Source organism: Oryzias latipes, chromosome 10 (genome assembly GCF_053564925.1).
Source record: "Oryzias latipes strain Hd-rR chromosome 10, Olatipes_Hd-rR_3.1".
NCBI classification, from domain to species: domain Eukaryota; kingdom Metazoa; phylum Chordata; class Actinopteri; order Beloniformes; family Adrianichthyidae; genus Oryzias; species Oryzias latipes.
Genome location: NC_136246.1, coordinates 21,394,227 through 21,403,098, shown reverse-complemented (window position 1 = coordinate 21,403,098; position 8,872 = coordinate 21,394,227). Strand labels below are relative to the sequence as shown.

General features: G+C 39.1%; 1 long non-coding RNA gene across 1 annotated transcript; it reads right to left on the bottom strand.

Moving 5' to 3' along the window:
- Window positions 1–3,563: 3,563 nt before the first annotated feature.
- LOC111947968 (uncharacterized) lies at window positions 3,564–8,440 on the bottom strand. Its single transcript, XR_002873941.2, has 5 exons — window positions 8,300–8,440; window positions 6,922–7,007; window positions 5,331–5,441; window positions 4,959–5,222; window positions 3,564–4,000 (listed from the first exon to the last, which is right to left on the bottom strand). It is a non-coding gene; the product is annotated as an uncharacterized LOC111947968 (long non-coding RNA).
- Between the last annotated feature and the right edge of the window lie 432 nt (window positions 8,441–8,872).

Sequence of the window (8,872 nt, the reverse complement as noted above, 5' to 3'; positions counted from 1 at the left end):
CAAATTACACATGCAAATATATTGTACATGCTTTTTATAAAGGACTTATGGGTGATCAACTAAGTCTTTGCACAACAAACAATCGACAATGAGTGATTGATATCACGGTCGATAAAAATCAAGATTTAAAGCATCTTAAAAAAAAATGTTTTTGTGTTTTTAACTTGTTCTTGTAGCATTTTTCTCATGAAGGAGGACATATATAAAAAAAAATTGAATTTAAAATTCCATTTTTAAGTATTTCTTCTTTAAAATCGTCGTGAATCAGGAGCAGACAAAAAAATGCAGTTGGAAACAGCCTGTAGCTGTGATGTAAAAAGTACAATTGGCAGGCCACAAGCTCCTTGCTCCTCTCCATTCCGATGCATCTTCTTGCAGACAATTATATCCATGTAAGTTTTCGCTTTCCTTGTCTGAGCTGACATCTGGCTTAAAACTGTACGGCTGGATAGCTCCAATATTACCCGCTATTTTTGTTGCACTATTAGTGTCAGGTTGAAATTGTCAGGAGCTGTAAGGTAGAAGGAAAGTGTGTGAACAAAGGGGTTATGGGAAGTGGGGTCATATTACTCTATGTACTCTGTAATCCAAGGTAAAATACCACTGGGAGTGCTTTTGCGATAGATCAAAATATGATCAGAGTGGGTCTTTTAATACTGATTTGGTGTGTACTCTGGACTGTGGAAGTAGTGCAATTAAAAGTATGGGAGAAAAAGGACTATGGTGCTCCTGAGAATGGTTAAAACACACAGTCGATCTTGAAGTTGGTTTGACATCTGCTTTGCGCGAAGTGTGCCCTGTTTTCTGTGGCATGAAGATAGGCCATTGCAACACACTTGGCAGCTTGTTAGCATTGTATCAGCAATGATGGTAACCACAACTAGAGGCGAGGCAGGGTTGAGGGCTCTTAATGCCAGCTGTCCCAACATTAGCTGGGGCCTGAAGAGGGAGAAAAGCGCAGAAAGGATGCATGCTGGGGGAAAGGGGCATTCACAAAAGAAAATCTATAAGATAAAAATGTAAAAAAGAGGAAAAATGGAGACTTACTGTAGTTAATGTAAACCTCATTACAAAGCTCCAAGATTCCAAAGCTGAATGTATGATAGCCTGTGTCTCGACAATATTTGCCTCCTGCATTCCAAAGCATTTAAGTTTTTTATCATGTTTTGTGGAATCCATGTCTCCTCTTTGAAACAAGACTTATGCCATGTTTTTGTAAAGTTGTTATCTTGCATCTGCTTCCTACAATGCAAAATACCTAACTAAAAATAGGTTTATGATAATATGAAAAACATGACATGGCATCTTTTCTAAGGTGAAAGTTGTGCTCAATTCCTTGCTACTAAATTTTCTTATAACAAAATTAGTGCTAACTTATTGTCACCCTCAAAAAAATTTTTATATATATTTTTTCTTTTTTACTAATCTAGAACCAAGTTGTTGAAGTTTGTTCACATTTTCAATAAAATAAAGAAACAGAAATACAAATAAAGACAAAATACTACTTTTGGAGAGCTTGAGTTAAGAAATAAAATATTTAAAGTTCTTAATTACAATCAAAGTAGAAGGAAGTCATCATCCAACTGAGTGCAATTCTAGGATGATTGCAGGCATGAAATTAGCTATTTTTATGTCTAAAATATAAGTACAAATATCCTTGTTTTTCACGGCTCACAGAAAAAGCTTTCTTGAAGAATCTGCCTTGCTGTGTTTGGTACTCCTATTGAGTTTATAAACCTGATTTCAAATTTATTACAAACATCATGAGATTGATATCTTGCAGCATTTTGCTCATAAAGTGTAATTACCAGCTATTAACTTTGCACTCAAAAAGAAAAATCAGCTCTGAGACAATGCTGAGCTACGTGTACAATTTTCTTTTGATAAATGAGCAGTGATGCTCCTATAAATGGCAGTAGAAGAGTCTGACGTTGAAAATCACCATCAGGGATACCCAATTCTTTTTATTTTATTTTATTTTATTTTAGACAGACTAAAAGAAGCAGCACAAAAGAGTGACAGGGTGCCAGGAGAAGATAAGGTATACTCGCCCTATCTCTTCAATGTACAGACCTTGGCAATCAAAAAGAGACTGTGGCTCTTATTTGAGCCTTAAAAAAGGAATGGTGCTTTCATTTCTTTTCTTATGACCTCAATTTATCTGTCCTGATCCTGATGGAGAAAGTACTTCAGCTATTAATAACCCTTTCTTGCTTTCCTTAAACCATATGTGACAATGGCTGAGAGCTTTTTTTGCTGTGCAGAGTGTATAATCATTTCTGCATAGCATGAAAAATCATGCGTGACAGTGCAGTTTGCACTTGTTTTGTTTTTTAGACAAAATAAAAAATATTTCCCCTCGCAGATGATAAGAAGTGTATGGAGTTATTTCAGTCTCAATAATCAGAAATGCACACAACCGGTTTTACAAATACACACGCTCCGATTCACAAATGTCATTTTATGCAAACGTGAAAAATAAATTCGGAAATACACACCCTGTGTTTCACAAACACACACATTGTGTTTCACAAATGCACACTAAATGTTTTACAAATGCACAATAAGTGTTTCTCACAAATGTGCACACTGTTTTTCACAAAAACATTTTAGAAATTCACAATAAATGTATCAGAAATGCACAGTAGGTGCTTCACAAACGTGATTTTTAGGTACACATGTGATGTGAACTCACAGATCATTCGAACTGCAGAATGTGCATTCAAAATCCCGTTCTCATTTGTGAATCTCCCCGTGTGTGTGAGAGATTTTTCTACGGTGAATATTGAGACTCATCTGACGGAGCGGGTCGACTAATCTCACCATTGGCTAGTGAATCTGTCAATCAAACTCATCGGCAAAGCAGGCGGGTTCGCTTTTAGCCAATCGAATGGCCCCTTACACTTTCTCTACGCTTTCTGCAGGTGTCAAAAGCCCCGCCCATGTTTGATTCTGTACCAGTCGGTCGTTAGCGTGTTAGCTTTAGCATGGCTTGTCGGTTTATTTGCCTTCGGTTGTCAAAATTTACTGGCTTGCGCAACTTTTCAGTGGACCTGGGAGCAAGGCAACAGTGGTTGAATGCAGTTGACATAGAATCCATCGAACTGTGTACTGGTCATGAGATTTACAATGAACGTTTCACTCGGGATCGTTTGTACGTTATTCTCTTAGCTTTCATGCTAGCGTCATTTCAAGACTCAGACACGGTTCCCTTCGGTCTTGATCATCTGAAGGTGGAGGAGAAAAATCTTTAACTTCCACAGTAGGTTCTGTGGAGAAACTGGCATCACTTTGCTCCGTACCACGCAGTGGGACTACATTACCTCAAGTTCATCTCACTGTCAATCACAGATACCCAATACACCTCCCCTGCTCAGCCCGAGGTCACTTTGCCAGACCTTAATTTTATTTTTTTAATAACTCAAATGTCATTGATTTTATATTGTAACCATATACATATACACCTCTTGGCCAGGTCACCCTTGCAAAAAAGATCCTCATCTCTCTGGGTTTTATAGCTGGTTAAATACTACACAACAAAAGATGGTCATAGAACAACAAAGTGCAAACATTCACCCTTTATTGCAGAGTAAAATTCAGTGAAAACATGGACAGATTAAAACATCAAAATTTAAGCAAATGTGGGATCTCTACTGATTTGAATTTTATTTAAACTGGAACTAATTTTCATAACATCCTTACATACAATTAAGTCCCTTGAACAATACAGCAGTATTGATTTGAACTCTGTCTTGCTCCCCTCAGTCTTTCTTCTTCTGTATGTAATTATGTCGCCTAAATTAAGTTCTAAACAAACGGGACAGTAAAGATGTAGGTCCACTCCCAAACGGTCTGAATTAAACAATGGGTTGATGTCGTCTTGCAGTTCCAACATTTGTGGACCCAAAAGGGGACTGTCCCATACCGGGACATTGATCCCAGGATGAGGTTCAGCCATGGATCCACTCTCCTCCCATTCAATCTCTGGAACCAGCATACCCTGACAAAAAAAAAAGATACTGTTTATGAACAGCACTGTTTTTTTTTAATGTTTTAGATTATGTAGGAACAGAGACCCACTAATAATGACTTATATTGTTTCTAGCAGGCAGACCTCATATCTCCATAACTGTTTTTAATTTGCAAATAAGTGACTCTTAACAAAGTAGTGAGATTAGTACAGCTGATGGCTCATAATGCCATGCATTGTGATGCATTTTGAACTTGCAGATGTGCTATTCTTCCTACTTGATTTAAAAAACCAAACAATTTAGGGAAATAGTTTGCACCACACAACAATAAGACTTTTCATTCATTTTTGATGAAAATTCCTTGTAGTCATTGTGATTTCATCATACTGTTCTTGATACTTTCCACTTTAGTCAAACTGCACACAAATCAGTTGTCCAGTACAGTGAGATTAAATAAAGCAGGGTTTTTCAACCAGTGTGTGTGCCGCGGCACACTAGTGTGCCGTGGGAGATGGTCAAGTGTGCCGTGGGGAATTGCCCTACTTCACTGATCTAAAAACATTTCCCATCTCCAGGAAATCAGCTCTTCATGCAAACAGGCACTGATAAAAACACTGAGTAGTTAGGAATATGAAAGATCTTAAAATGACTTTTTCTTTGTGTTTATTTAATTCTATAAAATACATTTTGATAAGGTTGACGGTACCGCGATTTAGCTGCAGCTATAACCGTGTAAGGAAAAGTCCCGCCCCTTTAACTGTCTCCGCCAATCATTCTTGAAGGCTTAATCACATGTCATCAGTCTGACCAATCAGAAGTGGTTAAAGTCTTCACTTCCTTGTTCTTAATTCTGCTGATAAAGTCGCTCAGTTATAACAAAAATACCAGCTAAAGCTCGTCTTTAGCGGTGTAACTTTCCACAGAGTCCGGTGTCAGACCGTGGAACAAGTGAACAAAGGTTGAAAAACACTGAAATAAAGCACTTACCCGGGGATCAGAAACAGGGTTCTGGGTCAAGCCCAACTGCCACAGCTGATTTGGTGTCATGCTTTGCTCCGTCCTGATTGGATGGCTGTCCCACGCGTCACTAAAGACATCCAAACTGGCCTGAATGCGTGGTAGGAAAATATAGTGGCAGCAGAATACGTGATGTTACTGATATTGAGCAAGTCTTGGTCCTCAGGAGAGTGCAGGATGTTGTAATATAAACCAGTAACAGTCATGAAGACATCACACCAGAGGGGCTCAATCCTGTATTTGGAAAAAAGCAAAAAGAAATATTATATTGTCAGATTTATTTTTAATACATCATTCACTTTTATGTATATATTAAAGCGTCTAAAACTAGGTTCAACTCACCGTTGATTGTGTGTACACTTTTGCTGCAATGAAGCTGTTTGTGTCAGTTCTACGTATGTGAGCATCAACTCAGCTATGCCCACATTTTCTCCTCCGTGATCTCCTCTCACCCTGACAATAACATGAAAATCATGTCTCAAACACATAATTACAAATGCATCGCCAATACGGTACACATCAATTTAAAATGTAATGTTCTTATGTATAATGCCAATAAGTAGAATTTCTAGGTTAGATAAATTGCAGGAGTGGGTTACATGTATCACTGGGGAAAAAATTGAGGTGAGAGAGACTGTTAAGGGGGGGGGGGGGTAAAATGTTATTCATGAGGGGAAAGAGTTTTAGAGTTGCCTTTGTTTTCAGAGGAGTCTAAAAAAAGTTATTTTATTTTTGTACAAATAACCAAGTGCTTATACTAGGGTTGTGCCGATGGACGATATCATCGTCCATCGTGATGGGTGACTGACATCCCGATGGAGAGACCACCATCGTGATGCCACGGCCCCGCCACGTTGCGCGTCGACACCATAAGCCGCGGTTACATGTACAAAATATCTTGATGGGATCAATGGTCAGATTAGAATCCAACCGTGTACATGGGCCCAGAAAAATGTTTTCAGAATATAAAAACGTTCACTAAGGTCACACTTTCCGTAGGAATAAATCATTCGCACATGCGCAGTAGGGTTTGAAAAACGGAAGGATATAAACTCCGCCGAGCGGCTTTTTTTTTTCAAACTTTATTGTATGTAACAATTCAATACAAAACATTGTTAAACAGCGCCGAGCGGCTATATACATTGACATGTCAGCTCGGTAAAATACGAGATGATCTTCTAAACGTGCTTTTAATAATGTTACGGTTATTATGAAACACCTGTTCGCTCATCATTTGAATTCTAATCCGTGTGGTCAGTGCTTTTTCTGAACGAAGCCAGGATTAGCAGTATGCTAACACGGGCTAACAACATTAGCTTTGGGTGGTGCTGCTTTCTGGCTGCACGTAAACATGTAAGAATAACATCAGCCTTTATTTAGTCGGGACACGACTGGAAACACAAATCCGCGTGATTGTTTGAATGTTTTCTAAGGACTGAGCGACATTTCTGCTTTGAAGCTCAAACCGCTGTGTGTGCTGACGATCCGAGCTGTGCACAGACACACACTTTTAGACCCGGTTCTGAGTTCGGTTGCTTGTACCCCTAGAGCTGCGGGACGGATCGCAGTCTTAAATCTCCCACACATACCGCTCATGTACCCCCCCCCCCTTCCCATCAAACACAAAGCGGACTACTTCTTTTCTATTTTGTTTGTTACTTTTTTTGTTAAAGTCACTTCCCTCAGTTTATACTGGATCATCGCGGATTAGTCATCTGTTGGGAAATTAAAACAAAAAAGCAAAAAAACGAATAGCAGTTATATAAGAACGAAAAATGTAAAAATACCCCCCTTCCCCCCCCGACGATGTCATCGTCCATCCCGATGGTTGACAGCAAACATCGTCAACGGCCAATTTAAGGGACATCGCCCAACCCTAGCTTATACTGCCTGATATGTGAATAAAAGATTTCTTTATGAATAACATGAATACCTCAGAGGTTATCCATACACGTTCACAGCGTCACTGAAGAAGGCCAAGTCTGCACAGTTGTTGTCTGCCATCTTCAGGTACAAGATCTATGGAATACAAGTACAAATACTTTCAACTGACAGATATTTACAGGGGCAAAAATGCTAAATTCCCAATTGATAGGTAAAACAGTAATACAATAGGATGATAAAATATGAAATAGAATAGAATAGAAAGGTATTTAGGATGTCACGCTTCAGCAATTCCTAAAGAATAAATAAAAACACAACAAACATGGATTAGATCATTTAGCTGTCTGAGATTAAATTACATAATTTTCAAATATTAGATAGGGGAATTTTTTAAAACACTCTTGCTATGATAACTTGAGCTTGTAGTAAAGAACAGCTTTAAAAAAAATCAGAGACAAGACACTGATCACAGGAAGCCTGTGTGTAATACTTACAGTAACTTCTACTCAAATCACTGTTGATAGCATATTTCTCCCATCCACCCTTTCTGTGACTACTTATCGACTACAAAACAGCCTAAAAACATAATGTTTGGGATTCTTGTCATTGCGTCATTGGAAGTAAAGATACGGGGATTTTAGTGGCTGTCACTCTGACACAATCTCACAGGGCTTTTCAGCACAATACGGGTTCTAACGTTAGAAACTTAATGAGGCTTCTTTCATTCAACAGTGGATTCACGTCTGTTATATTTAAAAAATGCCCTTTTCATGAATGTCATATGAATTAACTTTGTTGCACATATCCACCCCGTCTTAAAGTCTGGGTTGTGAAAAGACTGTGTCTAACTTTAACCCGGATCGCCGCGTTTACATAAAGGCAGCACACGGAACAGCTAACTTACTAGCTAGTTAGCATAGCATCAGTGTTTAAACAAATCCCCGTCTCCAAATCAATACTTTTTATTAAACTTTCTGTGCTGCTGTAAATCCGGCATGTTTTCCCCTTAGTTCCTTATGAATCATGTTAAAAACCTACAGATTGGCTGTATATCTAGCTTGAACCGACGCGCTAGCTAAACTTCCCTCACACTCACAGGGCAGGCAGACACAATTTGAGTCGAAAGCCGGCTAGTTTCGAGGCCCCTGGTTGGTTGTAGTTACTCGTGTTGTGTGAAGAGCTGGTATGCCAAGTATAAAACTTGACAAAACCATCATAAGTCCTCCCCCGCTTTCATAAAAAAAATATGACCGCACAGGCTAAGCTAAGCTAATTTGCGGTGGGGGTACTCTGCAAACGACTCGTCTGAAGTGTTCATAAAGCATTCACACATGTCACTTGGCTAAGGAGACCGCTTCAACTTAGTATTCAATAACATTACAGGACGTACAACGAGGGAATAATAATCAAATAAGTGCATTACTTACGGGCTGAGACTGATCCCGTTCAGAAGACCTCTCCGCCATGTTTGCCGCCCGCGTCCTCCCAACTGCTGTGCTGAACAGCTCCCTCCCTCGTCACTTTGAAAGTGAGGAGTGTAAGGGGCCATTCGATTGGCTAAAAGCGAACCCGCCTGCTTTGCCGATGAGTTTGATTGACAGATTCACTAGCCAATGGTGAGATTAGTCGACCCGCTCCGTCAGATGAGTCTCAATATTCACCGTAGAAAAATCTCTCACACACACGGAGAGATTCACTAACGAGAACGGGATTTTGAATGCACATTCTGCAATTCGAATGATCTGTGAGTTCACATCACATGTGTACCTAAAAATCACGTTTGTGAAGCACCTACTGTGCATTTCTGATACATTTATTGTGAATTTCTAAAATGTTTTTGTGAAAAACAGTGTGCACATTTGTGAGAAACACTTATTGTGCATTTGTAAAACATTTAGTGTGCATTTGTGAAACACAATGTGTGTGTTTGTGAAACACAGGGTGTGTATTTCCGAATTTATTTTTCACGTTTGCATAAAATGACATTTGTGAATCGGAGC